Raw genomic sequence first — 13,742 nt, 5'->3', positions numbered from 1 at the left:
CGAAGGTCCGCATAGTCAAAGCAATGGTATTCTCCATAGTAACCTATGGATGCGAGAGCTGGACCATAAGGAAGGCTGAGTGAAGGAAGGTAGACACTTTTGAACTCTGCTGCTGGAGGAAAATCCTGAGAGTGCCTTGGACCGAAAGAAGGTCCAACCAGCCCATCCTCCAGGAAATAATGCCCGGCTGCTCACTGGAGGGAAGGATTTAGAGGCAAAGCTGAAGTATTTTGGCCACATCATGAGGAGACAGGAAAGCTTGGAAAAGATCATGTTGCTGTGGAAAATGGAAGGAAAAAGGAAGAAAGGCCGACCAAAGGCAAGATGGATGGACGGTATCCTTGAAGTGACTGGGTTGACCTTGAAGGAACTGGGGGCAGTGACGGCCGACAGGGAGCTCTGGCGTGGACTGGTCCAGGAGGCCACGAAGAGTCGGAGACAACTAAACGACTGAGCAGCAGCAGCAACTGTACACTGAATTTACCTGGCAAATGGGTATAATATTAGAACCAAATAAAAGGAAAACATCAATTAAAAGGCAGTAAGCTTAATCAAGAGTGGCAGAATGAAATTTATTGCATAGTTGTCCCAGAGAGCCAATTTGTATGATTGAAGCTAAAAAAAGTGATTGGAAGAATCTCAGAGATACATACAGGAGGCTTTCAGGAACACTGTGAACAGTTCCTACTGTGACGATTACTTTATCAGCAGATGTTGTGTAGCATGAAGGTCCTAGGATGGGAGCACATATCCTGGGGATATATAAAGCAATCACTAGAAGTGACCACCTCTTGGATGGTGCATCCATATAATTTAATGTCAAGAATAACTCTACATAGAGGAAAGTCCATTCTGTTGTATGATATCTAAATAGGCTGGTACTTGGATATTATGGAGACTCATAATACACAGGGGCACCAAGGGCATGGCAAAATACAATTTGGAAGTGTTGTCTGAAATGTTATGTGGAATTCTGAATTAAGTTAATATTTTAAAAAAATGTGATCACTTATGTGGCAAGCAGATAGGCAACTGTGTGTGATTTCTGTCCCTGGATAAAGGAATGGCAAAAAATGGTGAAACACACATGCACACAAACTGGACAGAGGTCATTGCTACTGCTCCATGACATCACCCTCCAGTAAGAGCAGTGGTTCTCAACCTGGGGTCCCCAGATGTTTTTGGCCTACAACCCCCAGAAATCCAAGGCAGTTTACCAGCCATTAGGATTTCTAGGAGTTGAAGGCCAAAAACATCTGGGGATCCCAGGTTGAGAACCACTGAGTAAGAGACTTACAGGACTTTCCATTCTGTGAAGTGTTCAGTGTCAGAGCTCTTTGCTTTGGGAGCTAGTTTGCTCTAGCTCAGTGGTTCCCAGCCTTTGGGCCTCCAGGTGTTTTGGACTTCGGCTTCCACAGTTCCTAACAGCTGGTAAGCTGCCTAGGATTTCTGGGAGTCGAAGTCCAAAACACCTGGAAGCCCAAAGGTTGGAAACCACTGCTCTAGCTGAACCCAGAAGAATAGTGAGAATTATTTAGTATAACTAATCCAAAATTTTAAAAAAAACCTATAGAAAGGACAGTCTAGATCACACTGGCATTAGGACTGGTTTATAGAACAGTCTTTGTGTTTAATGGGGTATTACGTACAAGTGATAGGATGAAAAAATAACCGAAGAAACATTGCAAACAGCCACACTATCGGATTCCAGTATTGGTGACATTTGATCACTATCTTGATTAAAGCTCTGAAATCGATCTTGGCAAAGAAATTAGAGGAAACAGCAAAAGAAAGGATGATTTTTTTTGTTCTTGGGTAATTTCAAATATCTTCATGGTGATTTAATACAGTGTATATTTAGATAATGCAACAAAACAATATAATAGATATTATAAAATTATTGTTCTGTCGTACAGTTATTCAAGGGCTACATAAGAGAAGTGGTTGTCCTTGATTTAATAATGACTGAAAGGAGCAAAGCAAAGGTTACCATACTGCTTCGAAACAGCAAGCAAAAGACTACCTAAATTATTGTACACTGGAACATAAAATTGCCTAGAGAAGACAACTGACATTCTACTTCAGATAGATAGAGAAGGACAAAATTAGTTGTAAGGAAATTGAAAGGGAGACATGGGGAAAAGCAAATCCAGGCATGTATCTATAGAGTCTTACAGAGAATCAGATAACATGAAGATAGGAAAGGACAAGAGCAAGCCAGAAGGAAGTCAAAATTGCTCAAGATCTTACCTAGAGGGACATAGTGTAAAGTTCTGTCCAGGTGTATCTATGGCAAATCTTCTCATTCCCCAGGATTCATATTTCAGCAGTTGCTTGTCTCCAACCATTTTGTGATCAGCACATAGGGCCAGGTATCATCTAACTATGTAGCTAGATACAAACCCGTCATTCTCTGAGACCACTCTGATCAGGGAACAAAGTAAACAAAATGTCCAAGGTTAAAGACTGTATGTATCATGCTATAGCATTCATATGTACATTGCTGTGGTGTACAGCCATATAACACACCATGCTTCAACTATGTATCAGAAAAAAGAAAGACCAAAGAAGTTGTTGTCAAAATACTTGCAGGTGTGTGTGTGTGCATGTGTGATTGAACATGTGTGTTAGCAAAATGTTCATGCTGCTTTGCAAAGAGATGTGTGGGAGTCTTTTGAAGAAAGCACAGTGTATCTTTGAAACTCAGAAAAATGTGAACTATATAATCAAAAGGTTGCCATGGTAAGCATGCTGTATAGAATTTTTTTTTTAAAAAAAAGAAACACCATAGACTGTAATCACATCAGTATTTAGAAATTAGTTGCATAACATTTAACAGCTCCAACCTTCCTTCTCCTGTTCGTGTGTGCTTCCATTTTGGCAACCAGTGTATCCTTCTTGCTTGCTTCTTTCCTTTGAAGGTGAAAATGAATCCCAGTCAAAACGAGGAAAGAACTGAAATGAAAGAGAAGGTATGTTGAATCATGAATGCCATGGTCTATGGTCCTAAATTATTAACACAACTGTAAATCTGCTTGTTGCCAAGCATAATGACTGCAGCAGAAATGATGTTGTCGGTTTCTAACAGTTATTTTTAAAAGAAAAATAGAACCATCTGTAGCATACCATATTTTCTCATGTATAAGTCGGTGCCATATATTAGTTAAGGAAAGATTTTGGGGCCAAAATCATGAATTTGATCTGACCCAGGGATTCATTTATTGTGTCAGAAGTGAAACCAAGGATACAGTTATAATGTATTTAGAAACACAAACAAAGTACAAAATTTGGCATTATACTAAATATCCTTTGACCAGAATCTGGCCACTTGGAGTGCCTCTGATGTTGCTGCGAGAAGGTCCTCCATCGAGTATGTGGCAGGGTTCCGACTGCATTGTAGTAAGTGGTCTGTGGGACCCAGGGATAAGTGGAGAGCTTTTCCATGGAGAAAGTAAAGCACCAATACTGCTGCAGAGGTCCAGCTGCTCCTGCCAGTTTTTCCTTGCCCAGCCATTAAATTAAACCCGAAATGGCACGATGGCAGAGAGTAGAGGGGGTTGGTGCTTCTTTTTGTGTCTTCAGGAACAGACTGAGCTCTTGCCTTTTGTCAATCTACTCAGAGAAGGGGATGGTTCTTTTTTAAATATAACAGTTAAGGTACAGTACTCCAATTGACTTATGGATAAGTTGTCCCAGGTTTTGGGTTTTTTTTGGTTTTTAGGATAAATCTTCTAGATTTAGATATTATATAGGATACACTGTATCTCATGGCTGATTATATATATACTCTGCAGAAGCCTTTTTCATTTCTCGGTCCTCTTCCTTATATACATGGGGAAATTACTTTTTGGACTCTGAAAGAACTATCTCTCCAAATGAACCTACCCAAACCTTAAGATCCTTGAGAGAGAGCTTTCTCTTGATTTCACCATTTTCACAGGCTCATTTGGTGAGGAAATGAGATTTGGGATACATCTAGACAACTTGCAAAAAGTGTGAGTTCCCGTGCTTTTACCTGGGGCGTCCAAAAGACCTCAAAACCTAAGCCAGCATTAGGCATTCCTCTGCAGCAGGTCTTTGGGAAGTTCAGGAGATTGCAGTGATGGAAGAAAGGGAGTGAAAGTCCTTTGTGTTCATGGCTGTCAACTAGCATTTTGTTAAATTTAAGTATGTTAATGACTCTTAGCCTAAATGGTGTTTAAAAGATTAATACAGGATATAGATCCATATTGGCTTTTGGTGTGATGGTTTTAAAACAAAACCTCTTTACTCTGAAGCAAAATGTACCTAACTGCCAGGTAGCAGGAATGATTGGCAGGGAAGGCTGTGTGAGCTCCCCAGAGCATCTGGCTGTTGTTGAAGGCAGAGCTCTAGGTTGCATGGATCATTGGTCTGATCCAGCTTGGCAATTCATGTGTCCTTAAAAGTCTACATTGTTGAAACATTAATTAGCCAAAAAAGTTCTTGTCAAAGTGCCACAGGAATAATTAAAACATATTCTGGCAAGGTTTGCTATGCTTGAAAAGAAAGGAGAGAAAGGAAGAGCAGCTGGAAAGAAAACCAGAATTTTCTGAATGGAGCAAAAATTAATTAAAAGAGCAAAGGGCTTTTTTACCTAATTGGAAAAGACATATAGAGCGATGTTAATGCCAGAGTCCTGATTTGGTTGGCTGTAATATTACATACTAGGCAGAAAGTAGAGAATAAGCCATTTGAATTTTAAAGGACTGAGCACTATTGCCTTTTAGAGTTACTATTTCTGAAGAGCTAGCATTTCAGCCATAAAGGCAGAACTCTATCCTGTGAATGCCCTTGGAAATACAAAACAACATGGAGACAGGCTAATTTTTGAGTTAAAAAATTCAAGTACACAGTTGGGAATAATGGGTTTAATAGAACCAACGATAACAAATTCTACAAAAGACTTTGTCATACTGGGTAGTATTCCCAGTATGAGAGAAGAAATAGAAAAGTTCAACTTTTCAATGAAATCCTGGGTGCATCTATATTGTAGAATTAATGCAGTTTGATGTCACTTTAACTACCAATGGAATTATGGGAGCTGGAGTCTCACCAAATTACTACTCCTATGATTCCGTACCATTAAGACATGGCAGTTAAAGTGCATTAATGGGTTTAAATGCATCCCCAATCTCAAGATGGAGATAATAGCATATATGCCCCTAGTCTCAAGATGGAAACGACAATGAATGAACTTTTGAGGGAGTTCCAAAACCTAGGAACTATTAGGGAGGCTCTCTCACACACCTCCATCAGATGCATTTGTGTGGGTGGGAGGACAGATTATGACCTTTCCCAAAGATCCAGGTCCTGAGTGGCCTTGAAGGAAAGAACATAGTTCTTGAGATAACCACAACCAAGCCACATAGGAGTGCTGACATAGAATATCACTGTGAAACATTCCTCAGCTTCACAAAGGGACAAAGAACCACTTGGTAAAGGCAGAGAAAAATAGCTCATTCTACAAGTGGATATTCAACAGCTCTCAATCTCAATTGTAAAAAGTGATACTACTTGGGATATGTTATGCTATCCAACAATATATCAGTGATTCTTACAACCTCACCATATTGCCTGTTTTCCTTGTCCTAGAACAATTTGTCAGCACAGCCAGCACGGAGCCCACTGGATCCCATCATATGACACACAGCTACTTCCGGTCAGGCTCCATGCTGGCTCTATGAAATTTGGTAACCCTAATTTTAAAAAGAATTTATGAACATGTTGAAGTCTTCACTGGATTGTACAAATTCTATATTGTAGTTTTTCTTAGACAATACCATTTCCTTGAGACATGAACCATGTGCTGTTCATAGCATGGTGAGCAGGTACGTTACGGGGAGAAGGGGGAAGGATTAGTCTTGCTTTCCCTGTATTGTGTTAGCTTTTTACATGGAGGTAATACAACTGTTTTTACTAGATTTCCACACACAAGCATACACATTATTCTTTGTTGCTCCAGACTCTATTAGTTGCCCCAAATACCCACTGAAATTTTAGTGACTTCAACAAGTCCTATGCTTAACTAACAACATGATTTTATACATATCATTGCAAGTTGGTCTCAGGCTATCTCCACTGCCCTATATTTCAAGATCTGATTCCAGATTATCTGCTTTGATCTGGATTATATGTCTCTACTGCCATATAATCTGGGATAAGTAGACAATCTGGGATCAGATCCTGGGATATTGGGCAGTGTAGTTCCAGCCTCAGTTGAATAATTGCAATTTTAGCCTACTCAGCAATGTTGGTATCAGGGAAAATTTTCTCAACTGCTTTTGCAAACTTAAAATGTTACAATGCATGCCCCTTTGAAGGGGGGTAAAAAACAGTTCCTCAGATCAGCAAGGGCAACAAGAGAAAGATCTGGTGTTTTATTTGTTTAGGATCTGAGAAGTGAAAGGTATTCTCAACATCCTTTAAATTTCATCTGTGAAATTTGTCTATTCATCCTAACAAATTTGTTTCTGCACTTTTTAATATAAATAGTTGGAAATAAAAAATACAGGTATACATTATTACAAGTTTCCATGGAGACAGAGAAAAGAAAGTTAAGGGTAAAAAGTATTCCTCTGATTAAAAAGAAGATATCACTTTGTGTCATTATGTTTCCAGTATTATCTTAACTATTTGGTTCAAGCACCTTGCAACCAACTTTATAGCAATCCATGTTTGAAGAATGTTATTTTTCTAGCTCTTTCGTACCCAGTTCACCTGAGTGGGCTGTGAACAACAAGAAGGCTATTTTAAAGAATCTGAACAAGATTGGTCTAGCTATTCATTTCAAAATAGAGAAGAAGCATTTTCAAGTGTAGGAAGATGTTATGGAAAAGCTGGGGGAGAGGTGCATGAGATTATAGTCTACTTCATGGTATCTGCAAGCACTGAGAGCTACTTTACCAAATAACTATCACATATAGGCATAGTACATCTATGAACTGACCACAGAAATAGAAGACTCAATGCAGGTGTTAGGTAGAGGATCAGACAAAATAACATAGGATCACAGGGTTGTTGTATGTCTTTCGGGCTGTGTGACCATGTTCCAGAAGCATTCTCTCCCGACGTTTCGCCCACATGTGGGCAAAACATTGGGAGAGAATGTTTCTGGAACATGGTCACACAGCCCGAAAGACATACAACAACCCTGTGATCCCGGCCATGAAAGCCTTCGACAACACAACATAGGATCAGATAGATGGATTGGACTATAAAATGGACTATATAAAATGTTTGTGCAATGTTTCAGCAGAAGTTTTAAAAATAAAAATGCCCATTTAGTTAGATATAACCACAAAAACATTTTTCATAAGATCGGTTTACATGTATTGTATTATAGCTAAAACTTTCTGCTAATTTCGAATGCATATGAGTGCTCCGGTCATAGCTGTCATCATTACCCAATTACAATGATGCTTCAAATAATTTTGTTTCTTCATCTAGCTCTACAAGCACACAATGATGTTTTCATTGCTGTTTTTTCATAATTGCGGATGTTGTCATTACATTCAGTGACATGCAGGAGAGTCCTAGTCCAACACTTAGACCACTACCCAGGCTCTACTGTAATGACAGATCTGGTGTCAAATGAGTGTTTTTGATCAAGATGGTCTTTCCTGGCTCCTAGTGGCTTTCCAGAGTTTCATGCTTCCTCATCCTCTTGTTGTTGTGTGTCTTCAAGTTATGTGAACTTTTAAAAAAATCTATAGTTCTCAAAGAACAATGGCTCATTATATATTTCATTGACCTGAGAAAGGGCCAGTACATTTGACTGATGAGAAGTTCAGCTGCCATATGATTTTCTTGCCAAAGAGATGAGAGAAGCCAAGTCAATATAGATGACATGAATTTTGATTAATAATTTTTAAAATTCTGCCAAATCTCTCTTGTATATATAATGAATGTTTTCAAAACATTCTCAAAAATCTCAAAAAAGCTACTACAATCAAAACAATGGCACAGAAGAAAATGTACCTTTTAAATTTTGGAATATGACAATGTTTTGGACTCTCAACAAGAATTTCATATATTAAATTTGTGTGTGCAGCCATTTTAATGTCAAATGCTATTAGAACACTGTCTTAATGATTACATCTTGATATATTCTGTACTAAGTCCAGCATGGGTACATGCAATGAGACTTGCAGAAAGCTTTTGCCCAAGGCAACCCCTCTAGCCCCCCACAAATGGTATGTGGAAGATCAATGCCCCCCCCAAGGAGTTATGTAGACTATATAATGGGGACCAAGGGAACGGAACAAAACTTCCCACCTCTAACGAAGTAGAGGTAACTCTACCAATTTCCCCAAAGCCTTTTCCATTTGGCTGTACTCACCCCCAGTCTCTGCTTAACAAAATGGGGACAAAGATTGAGGGGCTGTCATGGGAAGGAAGAGAGAATTCTACCACTGCCAGCCCCGTTGCACATTTCCTAAATCTCGATGCAATCTATTGTACCTGTTTAAGCAATGAGAATAAAAATAGAGCATGTTCTATTAATGTTCTAGAATGACCTAGATAGATATACAGTATTGGCCAATTCGCACTTGGATTTTCTTAGTGGAGTGGCCATTTTAAATTAATCCAATGGTGGTTTCATGTTCTTGGCTCTGTTCGGTGTATGAGACAATGTAGGATGTGAGACTGCAGTGTTAATAATAGTTTTAAATTGCATTTGGGAGCAAAGAGGAAAGACCTCAGCAGCACAGAGAAAATAGTTTATAGGTCAAACTTCCTCCATCGTATTTTAATTTTATGATACTTTGCTTACATTTTAGCCATCTTTTCCTGGTCTATTAACTCTTCAGAGGTAATGTGAAAGTAGAATATGATTTGTGTTATGTTTTGAAATCACTACACCAGTGGAAGAATCAATAAACATGAAACTTCAAACCCATAAACCTTCCTCTGGGTATCTTTGAGGTCATCTGTGTTATAGCTGATGCCCTTCCAGCTTTTCACCTTAAATTATATTTTAGCTAGTTTAAGAGGTTTCCAGTTTTCATTAATAAATAGATACTTGGAGAAAGCAAACTAATGGGCCAAAGCAATTGAAAAATGCTGCTGAAATGTAACCAAAGTATCATAAAGCTAACATATGGTGCGCAAGGTGTCATTTTTACTGACAATAGAATGTGTAGTATCTGTTCGGAGCAGACCACCCTAAATTGAAAAATGAAACCTTAGTTCAATAGACTGACACAACTGAATTATTTACAACATGGCCATCTCAGACTTGTGGTTAACACCAATTTTATTGCTCACGTTAGCCATAGTCCCTGGTGGAGTAGTGGGTTAAAGCCTTGTGACTTGAAGGTTGGGCTGCTGATCTGCAAGCTGCCAGGTTCGAATCCCACCCGGGGAGAGTGCGGATGAGCTCCCTCTATCAGCTCCAGCTCTATGTGGGGACATGAGAGAAGCCTCCCACAAGGATGGTAAAACATCAAAACATCAGGGCGTCCCCTGGGCAACATCCTTGCAGACGGCCAATTCTCTCACTCCAGAAGCGACTTGCCGTTTCTCAAGTTGCTCCTGACATGAAAAAAAAAGCCATTGTGTAGCGGAAGCCAGACTTCCCCTCTTCTCGGCTTGTCGTGTGTCTGTGCGGACGCAGTGGAAGTAGGAGACAGACAACTGGAGTTTTTTTTTTCCAAAGAAAGCAGTTTACTAAAATTCATGCAGCTGCAGAGGTTCATCCCACGCACAACTAGATGCTGAAAAGGGAGAACCCCGCAGACAGGGTCAAGTGTCTATTTATACAATTCAGTGGGTTCAGTTTACGACCGCCCACATATCAAACCATTGGTGCATATTTGTGGTGCAGTATTACATTTCATTACTTTCGTTTCTCTCAAAACACATGTAAAAGGGGAAATCATGTGATAACCCATCGGCTGTGTTCCTGGCCTGCTCGTACCTCCTTATATGGCCATTTCCTCCTACCCCTTCATTCCTGCCTTATTCCCCCATTTTTTTTTTTTGCGAAGCGTGTATACAAAAGCTGAAGCAAACCAAATGAGCAGACTTATGGGTCCCTCCAATCCCTTCTAGCTTGCAGCCAAGCTATCTTTTCAGTGGAAAATGAGCGCAGAATAGCATTTGTACATAGTTTCATCACCAGAGGTAAACAACACATGAGGATTAAAAATATTAATCAGGTTTTAGAAAGGACATAGTCCACAGTAGAATTCTGATCTAGCCCAGTCATTTGGCTTCTTCCGATGATGGATTTGTTGCTATGGCCAGAGGTGGCCATTTACATACATGTCCAACTTTCAGGTCTTTTCAGTCTTTGGCATAAAGTCAAACTGGGGGTGTGTTTCCTCTTCCTTGATCAAAGGAATAATGTTCAGTTAATTTGAAGAAAGTCTCTTTGTCCAATCAAGTCTCTAGTCTCTAAGAATTGTCTCTGTGTAAAGAAAAGTCTGTAAAGAAAATCTCCATCTCTCACAGGGCTTTAGCTGTCATATCCAGTATACCCAGCGTGTGGCGTGGGGTAGACTTAAACTCCTGCGGGTTTTGGATTCCAAAACAGGCCTTCCAGTAATAATGCCTTATGGATCTCCATTTTGGAAAACAGGCCTCTCAGTAACAATGTCTTATGGATCTCCAATTTAGGAACAGGAGTCCAAAAAGCTGAAAAAGAAAGCAGGAAGTCAGTGAGAGAGAATGGGGGAGGGGGAACGGATTACCCATCTGTCGATCATCCTGTTCGGCATCACTTTTGTCTCAGCCAATCTTGTTGAAATCCCTTGTCTCTCCATGGGTGGGGCAGGTAGGCCACTATTCAGCTCCCAAACGACCCCTCCATGGCCTCTTGAGAAATGATTCCTCCATGGGCCTTCTTTCGCGATCTGCAGTAATCCTTTTTACTCTGGTCCTGCTGCAATGGTTAACTTATTTTATTCTTTGTCACATTGCCTCCGTGCTATATCCTCCTTTTGGCTTAAAAAGCAAGGTTGTTAGATGGCATATGAAAAAGTCCCTCATTGTCTCTCAAATCCGGCAAAAATCCGAATTATTTGCAATGTCCCGTTACGAAAGGTCCTAACCAGGAGAGTTGGGTCAAAATAGAAAATTGTATGTTGTTGAGTTGGTCAGCCCTTACAGCCTCCAGCCTGATGCCACACTCCATCACAGCCTTAACACTCAGCAACACCTATAGGCCCTCCCAGGCCTCTCAATAAACATGTCTCATAGACTTCTGGGTTTATCCCATACAGGAGTTCAGGACCTGTAGCAAAAAACAATGAGAGGGAAAAGAAGGGGAGGGAAATACTCATCCTTCCAGGCTGTATGGCTCTTGAAGCACTCTCTCTAGTCGTTTCGCTCACATCCACGGCAGGCCTCCTCAGAGGTTGTGCCTTCGACAACACACTCATCCGTCTTGAAATCCAACAAAATCTTTCTTCTCCGCATCTTTTTTTCTTTTCTTTTCCGCAAACGATTTAACAATCGTCTATCCACTTGCTGCAATGCAATCTTCCACTCCAGTCCTGCTGCAGTGTTAAACTTACTCAATTCCCCTTTTACACCGACTCGTTGAACAGCTCAAAATTTGTTAGTAACACACGTTGAAAAGCCTCCTGCCGCTTCTCAAATCTGGCAAAATCCAGGCTGGGGGCGATGGAAAAAATGCCCCTATTTGCATGATCTAATGTCCCGTTTACAAAAGTCCTAGTCCTCCCTTTCCGTAACCTTTAGAAAGAGTTGGGCCAAAATCACAAAGTCCAGAATCCAAATCTCACAAAATTATTATGAAGCAACATGAGACGTAGCCAATTATATCATGTCTTTGGTTCTCAGAAGGATAACTTTTTATCACTTGGGCACTAGCTCCCTTTTTGAATAAAATGTCAATCAAAAATTTAAAAATCAATGTCAGTTCTTAATCCTTCTGTGTCAGGAATATGGGATCAATTTTTTTTCAAAAATAAATATATATATATATATATTTGCACTGCCAACTTGTGACAGTTTTCCATACAAAGTCTCCACAACCAATAACTCCTCTCCTTGTCCTCTCCCCTCAGCATCCATCTCCTCTCCAAAACATTCATTCACATTCCTTCTCCTTCTTCTTGACTCACCAAGACCACCTGTATTCCAAAGTGCTGCAAAAAAAAGAACCTCCAACATTTCCCTATAACCTGTAAGGGGTTTAAACAGTCTGTAGAACAGAAAAAGGGGGAGTAGCCCACAGAGGCTTGAGTTTTCAAAAGTACACTTGTTCAGGCTCATTTTTTTTTCCTTGAGATTCAATTTCTGGGCAGATGTCCAGCTCTTATCTGTTGTATCACCATGTTCTCTAAAAACACTGAAGCATTGTTCTTTCAAAACAAGGATTTTTTTTTCTTCAAGCCTAAGACCATTTTTTTTCCCAAAAAAAAAAAAATCTACAGCTTCCGAATTGCTTCTGAACAAATCTACTAACATTGTTTATAACTCTTTATGCATTTTGAATTCAACACATACATCTCATTCACACAAGGTCCACAGGAATTCTGATTAGTGGTTAGTTGTTTAGATAAAGTCACACACTCTCTCTCAGCTCATGAAACATTCTCACCCAGTTGTCCCAAAACAAGTCCAAAGCAAGGATTTAAGATCTAGGTGAAAGACAGAACCCCAATATATATATATATATATACACATTTACATCATCATTTTCTTTCTTTTCTTTTTTTTTCATATTAAATTCACATTACATTTTTAAAACTTCACTAGTTCACAGCGGCTTTCATTGACCTTGGCTGTCCACTGGAATTCCATTATCTTTCTCTGGGCATTTCGCCTGAGTTTAACAAGAATGACAGGGAAGAAACATTCTAACAAACTTATCGTTTTTACCTTGGACTGTCTGCCAAGATTTTCCCACTATCTTTTTGGCATGAGGCCCAGGTGCAAAGGAAAACTTTTTAAGAAAACAGCCTTTGTTCCTCAGAAATAACAAGGAAAACTCCTTTGAAAGACAGTTTCTGAGCCTCAACACCACTTTAACAGCCTCCCTCCCTTTTTCTGGCCTCTGCAGCTTGTCAGCAAAAGCAAACTAACACAGACAGACCCTCTTCGAATCAGATTTTTTCAACCGTAATAAAACATTTCTAGATATTTGTGCTCAACATTTTTTGTGTAAATCTATAGACTCATTTTTCATTTTCACTTCAATATTACCACGAAACATGCAGACTTTGAAACTCATTATTCCCCACACATGACAAAGAAATCAAACAGTTTTTTTTTTCAAAAGGGTATGCCACCTTCCCTCTTTTCCTTTTTTTTTTTTCTTTTCCTTTCCCCGGGAGTTGCGACTCCTCATGAGCCCTGCACGACTTGGTCTTGGGGCACCCTCACAAGTCTTGTTCTCTGGGGAATTCCTTCTACGGCTCTACTTGCAACTGAGCCGAAATTGTCTACCATACACTGTAATGGGGTGGTGGATTTGAACCCACTGCCTCCCATTCTGCCTAATAGAGGGGACTGCCTTGGTCTGGGCACCCGGACACTCAATGGTATGCGTCAGGAATCACAAGACAGAACCCCTTTATACCTCCCTGGGAACCTTTGTGTGTCCCTCCCGGCGCCGGTAACTGTGTTCCCTTAGTGTCTCATTTAACCACTATACTTGCCAGATTGCTGTAGACGTCGGACCAACCTTCGCCCCTGGACTTTTCCCTGGATCCTTTTCCTCCTGGCTGGTTTCTTTGGAACCTCGCTGT

The 13,742-nt window shown here is 40.0% G+C and overlaps 1 long non-coding RNA gene across 1 annotated transcript in view; it reads left to right on the top strand.

The window, feature by feature from the left end:
* The first annotated feature begins 2,835 nt into the window (after positions 1 to 2,835).
* The window catches only part of LOC134296671 (uncharacterized), a 232,654-nt gene continuing 221,747 nt past the window's right edge, over positions 2,836 to 13,742 (top strand). The window contains exon 1 of the long non-coding RNA XR_010003489.1: positions 2,836 to 2,972. This is a non-coding gene — a long non-coding RNA (uncharacterized LOC134296671). The remainder of the gene's footprint in view (positions 2,973 to 13,742) is intronic.

The sequence above is a fragment of the Anolis carolinensis genome, chromosome 2, assembly GCF_035594765.1.
Source record: "Anolis carolinensis isolate JA03-04 chromosome 2, rAnoCar3.1.pri, whole genome shotgun sequence".
NCBI lineage: Eukaryota > Metazoa > Chordata > Lepidosauria > Squamata > Dactyloidae > Anolis > Anolis carolinensis.
This window is presented reverse-complemented; position numbering and strand designations above follow the sequence as displayed.